General features: G+C 43.1%; 1 pseudogene; it reads left to right on the forward strand.

The window, feature by feature from the left end:
- The first annotated feature begins 10,236 nt into the window (after nt 1–10,236).
- LOC123139118 (elongation factor 1-alpha-like) lies at nt 10,237–14,567 on the forward strand (annotated as a pseudogene).
- The last annotated feature ends 66 nt before the right edge of the window (nt 14,568–14,633 follow it).

Here is a 14,633-nt window from a genome sequence, read left to right on the forward strand (position 1 = left end):
TGATGTTATCAAGAAGAAGGTCTTCCCTTTATCTTTGAAGGGAGAGGCATTGACATGGTATAGGCTATGTGATGATATGGGATCATGGAACTACAAACGATTGAAATTGGAATTTCATCAGAAGTTTTATCCTATGCATCTCGTTCATCGTGATCGTAATTATATATATAATTTTTGGCCTCGCGAAGGAGAAAGCATCGCTCAAGCTTGGGGGAGGCTTAAGTCAATGTTATATTCATGCCCCAATCATGAGCTCTCAAGAGAAATGATTATTCAAAAAATTATGCTCGTCTTTCTCTCAACAATCGATCCATGCTCGATACTTCTTGTACTGATTCTTTTATGATGAAGACTATTGAATTCAAATGGGATTTCTTGGAAAGAATTAAACGCAACTCTGAAGATTGGGATCTCGACGAAGGTAAGGAGTCAGGTATAACACCTAAGTTTGATTGTGTTAAATCTTTTATGGATACCAATGCTTTTCGTGGATTTAGCACTAAATATGGACTTGACTCTGAGATAGTAGCTTATTTCTGTGAATCATTTGCTACTCATGTTGACCTCCCTAAGGAGAAGTGGTTTAAATATAATCCTCCCACTGAAGTAAAAGTAGTTGCACCTATTAATGTTGAAGAAAAGACTATCACTTATAAGGATCATATTGTTCCTACTACCTATATTGAGAAACCACCTTTCCCTGTTAGGATAAAGGATCATGCTAAAGCTTCAATTGTGGTTCATAAGAGTAATACTAAAACACCTACACCACCTGAGGAAATTAAAGTTGAACCTAGTATTGCTATGGTTAAAGATCTCTTGGCCGATGATATTGATGGGCATGTTATTTACTTCTGTGATGAAGCTGCTAGAATTGCTAGACCTGATGCTAAGAAACATAGACCTGTTATAGGCATGCCTGTTATTTCTGTTAAAATAGGAGATCATTGCTATCATGGCTTATGTAATATGGGTGCTAGTGCAAGTGCAATACCCCATTCCTTATACAAAGAAATTATGCATGGCATTGCACCTGCTGAGATAGAAGAAATTGATGTTACCATTAAGCTTGCCAATAGAGATACTATTTCACCAATCGGGATTGTTAGAGATGTTGAAGTCTTGTGTGGGAAAGTTAAATATCCTGCTGATTTTCTTGTTCTTGGTTCCCCACAAGATGACTTTTGTCCCATTATATTTGGTAGACCCTTCTTGAATACTATTAATGCTAGGATAGATTATGAAAAGGATGTTGTTACTATTGGTTTGGGGGATATGTCTCATGAGTTTAATTTTGCTAAATTTCGTAGACAACCCCATGATAAAGAATTTCCTAGTAAGGATGAAATTATTGGTCTTGCTTCTATTGCCGTGCCTCCTAATGATCCTTTAGAACAATATTTTCTAGATCATGAAAATGATATGTTTATGAATGAAAGAAGGGACATAGATGAAGTATTCTTTAGACAAGGGCCTATTTTGAAACACAACTTGCCTGTTGAAATTCTAGGGGATCCTCCACCACCCAAGGGTGATCCCGTGTTTGAGCTTAAACCATTACCTAACACTCTTAAATATGCTTATCCCGATGAAAAGAAGATATATCCTGTTATTATTAGTGCTAACCTTTCAGAGCAGGAAGAGGAGAGATTATTGAAAACTCTGAAGAAGCACTGCGCTGCTATTGGGTATACTCTTGATGATCTTAAGGGTAGTAGTCCCACTCTATGCCAACACAAAATTAAGTTGGAGAAAGACGCCAAACCAGTTATTGATCACCGACGCCGGTTGAATCCTAAGATGAAAGAAGTGGTAAGAAAGGAAATACTAAAGCTCCTCGAGGCAGGTATAATTTATCTCGTTGTTGATAGTCAATGGGTAAGTCATGTCATTGTGTCCCTAAGAAGGGAGGTATTACTGTAGTTCCTAATGACAAAGATGAATTGATCCCATAAAGAATTGTTACATGTTATAGGATAGTAATTGATTTCCGCAAATTAAATAAAGCTACTAAAAAGGATCATTACCCTCTACCTTTTATTGATCAAATGCTAAGGATACACATTTTTGCTTTCTAGATGGTTACTCTGGTTTCTCTCAAATACCTATGTCAGCAGAGGATCAAAAAAAGACCACTTTTACTTGTCTTTTTGGTACTTTTGCTTATAGACGTATGCCTTTTGGTTTATGTAATGCACTTGCTACCTTTCAAAGATGCATGATGGCTATATTCTCTAACTTTTGTGAAAAGATTGTTGAGGTTTTCATGGATGATTTCTCCGTTTATGGATCCTCTTTTGATGATTGCTTGAGCAACCTTGAACGAGTTTTGCAGAGATGCGAAGATACTAGTCTTGTCTTGAATCGGGAGAAGTGCCACTTTATGGTTAACGAAGGCATTGTCTTGGGGCATAAAATTTCTAAAAGAGGTATTGAAATTGATAAAGCTAAGGTTGATGCTATTGAAAAGATGTCGTGTCCCAAGGACATCAAAGGTATAGGAAGTTTCCTTGGTCATGCCGGTTTTTATAGGAGGTTCATTAAGGACTTCTCTAAAATCTATAGGCCTCTGACTAATCTATTACAAAAAGATATTCCTTTTGTCATCGATGATGATTGTGTAGAAGCATTTGACATACTTAAGAAAGCTTTGATTTCTGCACCAATTGTTCAGCCACCTGATTGGAATTTACCCTTTGAAATTATGTGTGATGCTAGTGATTATGTTGTAGGTGTTGTTCTAGGACAAAGAGTTGATAAGAAACTAAATGTTATTCAATATGCTAGTAAAACTCTAGACAGTGCCCAGAGAAATTATGCTACTACTGAAAAAGAATTTTTAGCAGTTGTATCTGCTTGTGATAAGTTCAGACCTTATATTGTTGATTCTAAAGTAACTGTTCACACAGATCATGCTGCTATTAAATATCTTATGGAAAAGAAAGATGCTAAACCTAGACTTATTAGATGGGTTCTCCTACTACAAGAATTTGATTTGCATATTATTGATAGAAAGGGAGCTGAGAACCCCGTTGCAGACAACTTGTCTAGGTTAGAGAATGTTCTTGATGACCCACTACCTATTGATGATAGCTTTCCTGATGAACAATTAGCTGTCATAAATGCTTCTCGTACTGCTCCATGGTATGCTGATTATGCTAATTACATTGTTGCTAAATTTATACCACCTAGTTTCACATACCAGCAAAAGAAAAAGTTTTTCTATGATTTAAGACATTACTTCTGGGATGACCCACACCTTTATAAAAGGAGTAGATGGTGTTATTAGACGTTGTGTACCTGAGCATGAACAGGAACAGATCCTACGCAAGTGTCACTCCGAGGCATATGGAGGACACCACGCTGGAGATAGAACTGCACATAAGGTATTGCAATCCGGTTTTTATTGGCCTACTCTCTTCAAAGATGCCCGTAAGTTTGTCTTGTCTTGTGATGAATGTCAAAGAATTGGTAATATTAGTAGACGTCAAGAAATGCCTATGAATTATTCTCTTGTTATTGAACCATTTGATGTTTGGGGCTTTGATTATATGGGACCGTTTCCTTCCTCTAATGGGTATACACATATTTTAGTTGTTGTTGATTACGTTACTAAGTGGGTAGAAGCTATTCCAACTAGTAGTGTTGATCATAACACCTCTATTAAGATGCTTAAAGAAGTTATTTTTCCGAGGTTTGGAGTCCCTAGATACCTAATGACTAATGGTGGTTCACATTTTATTCATGGTGCTTTTCGTAAGATGCTTGCTAAGTATGATGTTAATCATAGAATTGCATCTCCATATCACCCACAGTCTAGTGGTCAAGTACAATTGAGTAACAGAGAGCTCAAGTTAAATTTGCAAAAGACTGTTAATATATCTAGAAAGAATTGGTCCAAGAAACTTGATGATGCATTATGGGCTTATAGAACTGCATATAAAAATCCTATGGGTATGTCTCCATATAAAATGGTTTATGGAAAAGCATGTCACTTACCTCTCGAACTAGAACATAAGGCATATTGGGCTATTAAAGAGCTCCATTATGATTTCAAACTTGCTGGTGAGAAGAGGTTATTTGACATTAGCTCACTTGATGAATGGAGAACCCAAGCCTATGAGAATGCCAAACTATTTAAAAAAGGTTAAAAGATGGCATGACAAAAGGATACAAAAGCATGAGTTTAATGTAGGTGATTATGTTTTGCTATACAACTCTCATTTAAGATTTTTTGCCGAAAAAATTCTATCTAAATGGGAAGGTCCTTATGTTATCGAGGAGGTCTATCGTTCCGGTGCCATAAAGATCAACAACTTCGAAGGCACGAATTCGAAGGTGGTAAACGGTCAAAGAATCAAACATTATATCTTAGATAATCCCATAAATGTTGAAACTAATGTTATTGAAACCGTAACCTCGGAGGAATACATAAGGGACACTTTCCAGAACGTTTCAGACTCCGAAAAGGAATAAGTATGTGGTATGGTAAGTAAACCGACTCCAAAACTGTTCTAATAGCAATTTTTCCCGTTTTGGAATATTTAAGAAAATAGGAAAATAAGTAGTAGTCCGGGAAGGACACGAGCGGTCCACGAGGGTGGAGGGCGCGCCCTACCCCCTGGGCGCGCCCCCTGCCTCGTGGGCACCTCGTGTGCTCTCTGGACTCCGTTTTCTTGCACGATACATCTTTTAGTCGGAAAAATTCATTATATAATCTCCCAAAGGTTTTGACCACCGTATCACGCAAAAATCCTCTACTTTTGTCTTGAGCCATTCCTGCCGCAGATCAGAGCAATATGTCGTCCTAGGTTTCAGAGGAAGAAAGCTATGTGGCTGATTACCTTGCAGATCCTAAGGTCTGCGGGGACTTGGAGCATTATGGCTGGACGACTGAGGAAGAAGAATACTGTGAGCCTAAGGGAAAGGAGGAGACGAGCTCAGATGAAGATGAAGTCCCATTACCTCATCTCAGGGACATGCATGTGGAATTTAAAAAGTCAAGCCTCCCTGATAGAGCAAAGAAACCAAAGATCGAGTTTATCCCTTTTCGTCTCTTGCAGGAAAATAAACAGGAACTATGCAAAAGGATATTAAGCCTTGAGCAGGAGATCGATGATCTAAGGGAGCAAAATTCCATCCTCAAGCGCAAATTGAGGAAGAAGCCTACATCATCAACAACTCCATCATCATCACCTCCGAAGAGGGAGACCTAAACACTTGGGTATGGGCACTCCCCTTGGCAACTGCCAGGCTTGGGGGAGGTGCCCCGGTATCGTATCACCATCACACTCCTATCTTTACCGTTTTACTTAGTTTGATCCTTTTAGTAATATCTTGATCTAGTAGAATAAACTTTTGGTATGATTTAGTTTTGAGTTTTGCCTTATGATCCTTCTATGTAATCGAGTCCGTGAGCTATATATAATAAAGATTAGTGTTGAGTCAAGGGCTTTGCTATCTTTCTATGATCATGAGGGAATAAAAGAAGTATAAAAAGAAATAAAGAGATCATATTGATCTTATGGAGAGTAATGACTTCACATATAAAGAGTATGATGAATAAAAGTTGTTGAGAGTTGGCAAACATAGTTTTGGTCATCGTTGCAATTAATAGGAAGTAATAAAGAAAGAGAGGTTTTCACATATAAATATACTATCTTGGACATCTTTTATGATTGTAAGCACTCATTAAAATATGACATGCTAAAGAGTTGACGTTGGACAAGGAAGACGACGTAATGGGTTATGTTTTCTTATATTCGAAATAAAGTATATTGTCATGGATCATCCAACATGTTGAGCTTGCCTTTTCCCCCTCATGCTAGCCAAATTCCTTGCACCAAGTAGAGATACTACTTGTGCTTCCAAATATCCTTAAACCCAGTTTTGCCATGAGAGTCAACCATATCTACCTATGGATTGAGTAAGATCCTTCAAGTAAGTTGTCATGTTGCATGCAATAAAAGTTGCTCTCTAAATATGTATGACTTATTAGTGTGGAGCAAATAAGCTTTATACAATCTTGTGATATGGAAGTAATAAAAGCGACGGACTGCATAATAAAGGTCCATATCACAAGTGGCAATATAAAGTGACGTTCTTTTGCATTAAGATTTCGTGCATCCAACCATAAAAGCACATGACAACCTCTGCTTCCCTCTGCGAAGGGCCTATATTTTACTTTTGTCTTATACATTATGCAAGAGTCATGGTGATCTTCACCTTTCCTTTTTACATTTTATCCTTTGGCAAGCACCTTGTGTTGGAAAGATCATGATATATATATCCAATTTGATGTAAGTTAGCATGAACTATTATTGTTGACATTACCCTTGAGGTAAAAGGTTGGGAGGCAACACTATAAGCCCCTATCTTTCTCTGTGTACGATTAGAACTCCATACCCATAAGTATTGTGTGAGTATTAGCAATTGTGAAAGATTAAATGATAGTTGAGTATGTGGACTTGCTGAAAAGCTCTTATATTGACTCTTTCCGATGTTATGATAAATTTCAATTGCTTCAATGACCGAGATTATAGTTTGTTGGTTCTCAATAAAGTTTTTGATTCATACTTGACATTCTGGATAGATTATTACTTGAGCATAAGAAATCATATGACAAAATTTATATATGTTGCTGTTATAAGAATGATCATGATGCCCTCATGTCCGTATTTTATTTTATCGACACCTCTATCTCTAAACATGTTGACATATTTTTCGATATCGGCTTCCGCTTGAGGACAAGCGAGGTCTAAGCTTGGGGGAGTTGATACGTCCATTTTGCATCATGCTTTTATATCGATATTTATTGCATTATGGGCTGTTATTACACATTATGTCACAATACTTATGCCTATTCTCTCTTATTTTACAAGGTTTACATGAAGAGGGAGAATGCCGGCAGCTGGGATTCTGGGCTGGAAAAGAAGCAAATATTAGAGACCTATTCTGCACAACTCCAAAAGTCTTGAAACTCCAAGAAAGTCATTTTTGGAATTATAAAAATACTGAACGGAAGAAATACAGAGGGGGGCCACCCACTGTCCACGAGGGTGGGGGGGCGCCCTACCCCCCTGGGCGCCCCCCTGCCTTGTGGGCCCCCTGGCAGGCTTCCGGTGACCATCTTCTGCTATATGAAGTCTTTTACCCTGAAAAAAATCATAAGCAAGCTTTCAGGACGAAACTCCGCCGCCATGAGGCGGAACCTTGGCGGAACCAATCTAGGGCTCCAGCGGAGCTGTTCTACCGGGGAAACTTCCCTCCCGGACGGGGAAATCATCACCATCGTCATCACCACCGATCCTCTCATCGGGAGGGGGTCAATCTCCATCAACATCTTCACCAGCACCATCTCCTCTCAAACCCTAGTTCATCTCTTGTATCCAATCTTTGTCTCAAAACCTCAGATTGGTACCTGTGGGTTGCTAGTAGTGTTGATTACTCCTTGTAGTTGATGCTAGTTGGTTTATTCGGTGGAAGATCATTTGTTCAGATTCTTAATGCATATTAATACCCCTCTGATTATGAACATGAGTATGCTTTTTGAGTAGTTACGTTTGTTCCTCAGGAGATGGGAGAAGTCTTGCTGTAAGTAGTCATGTGAATTTGGTATTCGTTCGATATTTTGATGAGATGTATGTTGTCTCTCCTGTAGTGGTGTTATGTGAATGTCGACTACATGACACTTCACCATTATTTGGGCCTAGAGGAAGGCATTGGTAAGTAATAAGTATATGATGGGTTGCTAGAGTGACATAAGCTTAAACCCTAGTTTATGCGTTGCTTCATAAGGGGCTGATTTGGATCCACATGTTTCATGCTATGGTTAGGTTTACCTTAATACTTCTTTTGTAGTTGCGGATGCTTGCAATAGGGGTTAATCATAAGTGGCATGCTTGTCCAAGAAAGGGCAGTACCCAAGCATCGGTCCACCCACATATCAAATTATCAAAGTAACGAACGTGAATCATATGAGCGTGATGAAAACTAGCTTGACGATAATTCCCATGTGTCCTCGGGAGCGCTTTTCTCTATATAAGAACTTGTCCATGCTTGTCCTTTGCTACAAAAAGGATTGGGCTACCTTGCTGCACCTTATTTACTTTCATTGATTGTTACCCGTTACAAATTACCTTATCACAAAACTATCTGTTACCGATAATTTCAGTGCTTGCGAAGAATACCTTACTAAAAACCTCTTGTCATTTCCTTCTGTTCCTCGTTGGGTTCAACACTCTTACTTATCGAAAGGACTACGATAGATCCCCTACACTTGTGGGTCATCATCACCTCCTGGTTTCTCCGAGCCTGCTTTGCTGCGGCGTTCCTCAGTGCGGCCAAGGTCCTCGCCTCCTTCGTCGCCTTCGTGGAACGCCCGGCCGGACTCTACATTGTGTACAAGCGCATCCCGGCGGGTGACCTCTTCCTGGGGCAACTCGCCGCACGCCGTGTTCATCGTCGTCGTGAAGATGCTCAGCTCCCCCACGAGCCGCTCCGTCGTCTGCCCCATGAGCGCGACCACGCCCTCGGTGATCTCGGCCTCGCTCTCGACCACGTCCTCCGCCACCAGGCCCTCTCCGCGCATGCAGAAGGCGCGCTTCAGGCTCCACAGGTCCTCCTCGACCATGGCATGGTCATCCCTTGTGAAGCTCCTGTGGTTGCCGCCGGTGAGCAGCACCATTTGGAAGGCCTCGAAGGAGGCCTTCATCATCTCCCGCACGACCACCGGCTGCACGCGGTCCACGAGGACCGAGACGAACAGCGACAGGTTCTGCTTTGTTGAATATATTGTGCATGTATATTGTATCGTAGGCCCACCTCCTAGTTTCCCTGTATAGTTGAGGTTGTGGCCCCCAGCTTGTACATCATATATACGTGCCCAATGCACCAATCAATGCATTTGTGTTGCATGGCCTAAATATTGTCTTCCACATGGTATCTATCGCAGGTCGACCCTAGCCCTACCCTAGCCGCCGCCGCGCCCTCCTTGCGCCGCCGCCGACACTACCCCCACCCATCGCCGCCACCCGCTGCCGCTGGTTCCCTCCAGCTGCCGCCGCAGGTTGCCACCGCCCTCCTCACCTGCCGACGCTGCTGGCTCCTCTTTAGCGCCGCTCCCCCCTTCCCGCTTCCACACCCGCCTCCCCACCCCCAGCTGCGCCGCCCCCTAAACCCTAACCGGCCACCGCCACCTCTCCCGTTCCCCGCCACCACCATGAGTGTCTCGGGATCCTCCACCGCCACCAATCCCTTCGTTGGTTCGAACGTCACCCTCGTTCGCGATATGAACATCCATGAGCGTGTCCCCATGGTTCTTGATCAATCGACCGCCTCCTACTCCGATTGGAAGCGGTACTTTTCCTTGGTTTTTCGCAAGTACCTGCTGATGCCACTTTGTAACATAATATATCATTTTTTTAAATAAAATCGACGAAGCGTTAATTCACCATGAATTGAAATGTGACAAGATTGTCGCAGCATCACAATGGGTTCATCGCTTGTTTTGTCATATGTCCATCGCGAACAAGCGTGGTCTCCGATTTTAAAACAAATAACCACCTCGTGACCTTTGAACGAGAGATTCGTGCTTATTGTGTTATGTATCCTCTTAGTGCTCTATTTTGAGCCAAAAAAAATCACACTCCATCCAAAAGAGAAAAACACATACAAAATCACTTAACTCTCTCATCCCCCAATCAGAGCCTTTCTCAGGGATAGATGGTGTCACGTGCTTGACTCTGCGTGCTAACCCGCCTCGAGGAACATTCCGGTCCCACATGTAATTGGCCTGTGGGTAGCCCTACCATGTATTATCACAAAACTCTTTGCTGCCCACCAGCAAACGATGCTTGTCACGATTGTTTTTCAGTTTTTGTACGCAGTATAGCTGGAAAGTTTTTCAATTTGACGTTAATTTATTCACGCGAAAATGGAAAGCAGGCACGGTCCGGCACGAGACACTGCGTGGTGCGTGGGCCATGCGCCAGGAAAGGTCCAAATCGGCGCAATTTAAAACATTTGATCACCTGCCAAAAATCGGTGGCGTTGCTGTTTATTAAACTAAAAATATTTGGCCGAAATCGAAGGGATGACAGATCAGGGCGTGATTGTAGGGCAAAGTTGGTTGGTGGAGCTCCGCGCCTTGGATGGATGGATGCGTGCCGACCGTCCGTTGGGCTATATAAGCAGTGCTCTGCTCTCGCGAGGCAGCTCTCCTCCCTTTGACCCCCCCTCTCTCTCTCTTCTTGTTCCTTTGTACTACTGCTCTGTTCTTCATGCCTCCGCGGCCCTCTTCTCCCCAGTTTCCAAGCCACAGCAATTCCTCTTTCCTTGTGTTTTATGCAGCACAACCAGTGGTGCTCTTTCTCTTGCGAGCAACGGATGAATCAGCCTTGTTATCCAATCCAGAGGTGGCTGATTTCTCCTTTGCTCGAGTAGAGAAAGAGTATTGTTGGACACAGAGAAAACGAAGAACTTGGGAGGAGCAGCACCACCCAAGTTGAAGTAATGGGTTCAGCAACATCTGCAGCTTCTTTCGATGAAGAAGGAAGCTTGGGAGAAGCAGCACCCAAGATTTTTTGCTGCTGCTGCTGCTGTTTTCTTTGGTCTTATCCCCTTTCTCTTCTCAGAGAAGAGCGCAATCCTTCGCAACAATTCCTTCGCGCATCAACCACATCCCAAATCCCCCCTTTAATCAGGTCCTATAAGAAACCCGCCTCCCTCTCTGCGCCCGATCCCCACACCTGCCTCCCCGTCCGCGCCTGATCCTCGCGCCCGCCTCCCCCTCCGCGCCCCATCCCCAACCCGCCGCCTCCTCCGCTCCGCGCCGCCCCAGCTCGCCGCCTCCTCCGCTCCGCAACCGCGCCGCCCCAGCTCGCGGCCTCCTCCGCTCCGCAACCGCGCCGACCTCGCGAATCCACCGCGCTAGGTGAGCTTCCCCATCCCGATCCACCTCAGATCCCCATCGTTTTTTCTAATCTGTGACGCGTAGCCCCTCACGATCCCTGATATCTGATATGTTATCGAGTAACCACTCTGGATCCCTAACTTTCGATATGTGATGGTGTAGCGAATCGCTTTGCAATATCCCGTTCGATTTTTTGTTAACTGCTTGGATTAGATGTCGGGATGTGGATGGGTCGAAGTTACAGTTGCCGCCAGTTCGTAGTTCGCGTGCATGTTGGTGAATCGTATTAATTGGGGATGTGGAGTTCGGTTGATTGAAACCCTAGGGCTGGACAAGTGCCTTGTTTCACTTAGTTTACCTGCATACCTCAGCAGATTTTGGAATGCTATGTGTCCGGTGAATGTTGGTTCATTGACTTTTTTTTTTTTGTATTCTTTGATGTGTGATTCGGGTGATTGAAACTCTGGTCTGGAAAGTGCACTTGTTTTGACTTCAGATATCTGACTTCTTAGACCCCCCCCCCCCCCCCCCCCCCCCCCCCAGGTTACTGCTCAAGCTTTACTGCTGTATGAATTTTACTTCAGATATCCCAATTATTTCGTTTTAATTGTGCTTGTGTGTGCTTGTTAGTCACATTCAAACAAGCTTCTGTCCATGGCACGTAGGCAGTAGGCAGCCTGAAATGTGAATCTATCCTCTTATGTTTCTTGAGAAATATACTGTTGGCTTGGTGCAGAAATATTCTGTTAGACTGTTGTAGTACGTAATTCTTAATAGTGCCGACGGTATGTAGTTCCATTTTGAGTTGATGCAACTTCCTACTGTATATACCTTTGCATCTACAGTTGTTTGCAAAGTATTCACAGAATATCCAATACCACATTTTGGTTGATCAATGCTTTTGAATTTCAGACTATGTTTGCAGTTCAAGGTGTTGACATGACCAAGGAAGAGCCTCAGCCTGGCAAGGGTATAATTTTTGCATTTATCTTCTCTGCATTGTGCCTATTGGGGTTTATTGATGTAGATTTACTTCGTGTACTTTTGTTAAGAAATATGCCTTTTTTCTGTTCTCAGCTTCCAAGGTGCGTGTTTGTCGGGATACCAAAACCAAGCTGAGAAACCGCAAGCGCCGAAAGCGGAATGCAGGAGGCATCGGGCCAGTACTGGAAGAGGACCATCCCCATGAGGTTGAGGCTCAGGAAATGGGCCTTGTACCTATTCCAGATTTTGAGCCTGAGATCACTCATTATGCGCTCAGTGAACCTAAGGTCTGTTGGTATTGCTTTCTGGTAACTCATGTATGAGGCTCTACCTTTTGTCTTTTTTGTTCCACAGGATCTATGGGTTGTGAGTAGAAATATTCAGCATTGCACCTGTAGTTTTGGGTATATTTATTTAGGCCTATCATGTTTAGTTCTCAACAAATCTGATTGGATCTATGTCGATTGTTTGTTCTAACAGAGAAAGACTCACATCAACATCGTGGTCATTGGCCATTTTGACTCTGGCAAGTCAACCACAACAGGACATTTGATCTACAAGCTTGGAGCTATTGACAAGCATACGATCGAGGTGCTCGAGAAGAAGGCTGCTGAGATGAACAAGAGGTCTTTCAAGTACGCGTGGGTGCTCGACAAGCTGAAAGCTGAGCGTGAGAGGGGTATCACCATTGATATTGCCCTGTGGAAGTTTGAGATCACCAAGTACTACTGCACAGTCATCGATGCGCCTGGTCATCGTGACTTCATCAAGAACATGATTACTGGCTGGTACCTCCCAGGCTGACTGCGCTGTGCTCATCATTGACTCCACCACTGGTGGTTTTGAGGCTGGTATCTCTGATGATGGCCAGACCCGTGAGCATGCGCTCCTTGCGTATGTTCTTGGGGTGAAGCAGATGATCTGCTGCTGCAACAAGGTAATACTGGCTATTCAACTTTTAATGCTGATTCTTATGAGTGACCATATGACTTGTGTACTAGTTTGCTACTGATCTGATTTAAAAATTACTAGGTTGTCCACGCTCATTAGTGCCCCTGTGAACTGATTGGCATTTATCTCATTATTAGCCTTGCTCACCATGAAATGATTGGTATTTATTTCATTATTGGCCTTGATTGGTATTTGTTTACCTAGTAATTTTTTAAAATATATATGCTGCTCACTTTCTTAGTTGATGTGAATTTTCAGAATGACTTTGTAAATATACAGGTTATTTAGTACCACTGTAATCTATGTTACTCCATGTTGCGAATCTTGGGGTGATTATATAGCATTTCTTCACTGATTAGTTCCATCATATATGTTAGTGACTGTTACTTATCTTAATTTACAATCGCAATTTCTTGTTTGCTCGGTATCTCTTGTTCCATGCACCTTCATCGCATGAGTACTTGGCTAGAAATGTATGCTATTTCTAATATTTGTTTGTATCATTACATACTAGTACTTCTCAACAGTTGTGTCTCATCTGTTACAGATGGACGCCACCACTCCCAAGTACTCGAAGGCCCGTTATGAGGAAGTTGTTAAGGAAGTCTCTTCATACCTGAAGAAGGTCGGCTACAATCCTGACAAGGTTCGCTTCGTCCCCATCTCTGGGTTTGAGGGTGACAACATGATTGAGAGGTCCACCAACCTTGACTGGTACCAGGGCCCTACCCTGCTTGAGGCACTTGATCAGATCAATGAGCCCAAGAGGCCCTCAGACAAGCCATTGCGTCTTCCCCTTCAGGATGTTTACAAGATTGGTGGCATTGGAACTGTGCCCGTTGGCCGTGTTGAGACTGGTGTCATCAAGCCTGGTATGGTTGTTACCTTTGGTCCCACTGGTCTGACAACTGAGGTCAAGTCTGTTGAGATGCACCACGAGTCTCTCCTGGAGGCGCTTCCTGGTGACAATGTCGGCTTCAATATCAAGAATGTTGCTGTGAAGGACCTGAGGCGTGGGTTTGTTGCATCCAACTCCAAGGATGACCCTGCCATGGAGGCAGCCAACTTCACCTCCCAGGTAATCATCATGAACCACCCTGGTCAGATTTGCAACGGCTACGCCCCAGTGCTGGATTGCCACACCTCCCACATTGCTGTCAAGTTTGCTGAGCTGGTGACCAAGATCGACAGGCGATCTGGTAAGGAGCTGGAGGCGCTGCCCAAGTTTCTGCAGAAGGGGGATGCCGGTATTGTGAAGATGATTCCCACCAAGCCATGGTTGTGGAGACCTTCGCCACCTACCCTCCGCTTGGTCGTTTTGCTGTGCGTGACATGAGGCAGACCGTAGCTGTGGGTGTCGTAAAGGGCGTGGAGAAGAAGGACCCCACCGGTGCCAAGGTTACCAAGGCTGCCATCAAAAAGAAATGAGTGATTCTGTCTTCCGTTGAGCCCATACGTCTGTGCCTAGAAGTTGTAGTGTAGGAGTTTTCCGAGAACTTTTAGTATGCTCTATCATCCGTTGTAAAAAGTGCTTCAGCAAGAATTCTCTAGTTTTTTGTTAGAAAATATTCAACTATTGGTTTCAGCATATGCTGCTTGTGTGTGCCAAAAAGGTTTTGACAATGTTGGGATAGTTAACGTGGAGATTACATAGATCATTCAGGTATACAGTGGTTGTGTGTAAATGCAAATTTACATATGAAAGTTCGTCTTTGGTTAAGGTATCGGGAAGTTTGGTTTGGCCGCCCCACTCCCCGCTTTTCTAATCAGCCTTGATCTGGGTGTT

The sequence above is a fragment of the Triticum aestivum genome, chromosome 6B (assembly GCF_018294505.1).
Source record: "Triticum aestivum cultivar Chinese Spring chromosome 6B, IWGSC CS RefSeq v2.1, whole genome shotgun sequence".
In the NCBI taxonomy this organism is placed as follows: domain Eukaryota; kingdom Viridiplantae; phylum Streptophyta; class Magnoliopsida; order Poales; family Poaceae; genus Triticum; species Triticum aestivum.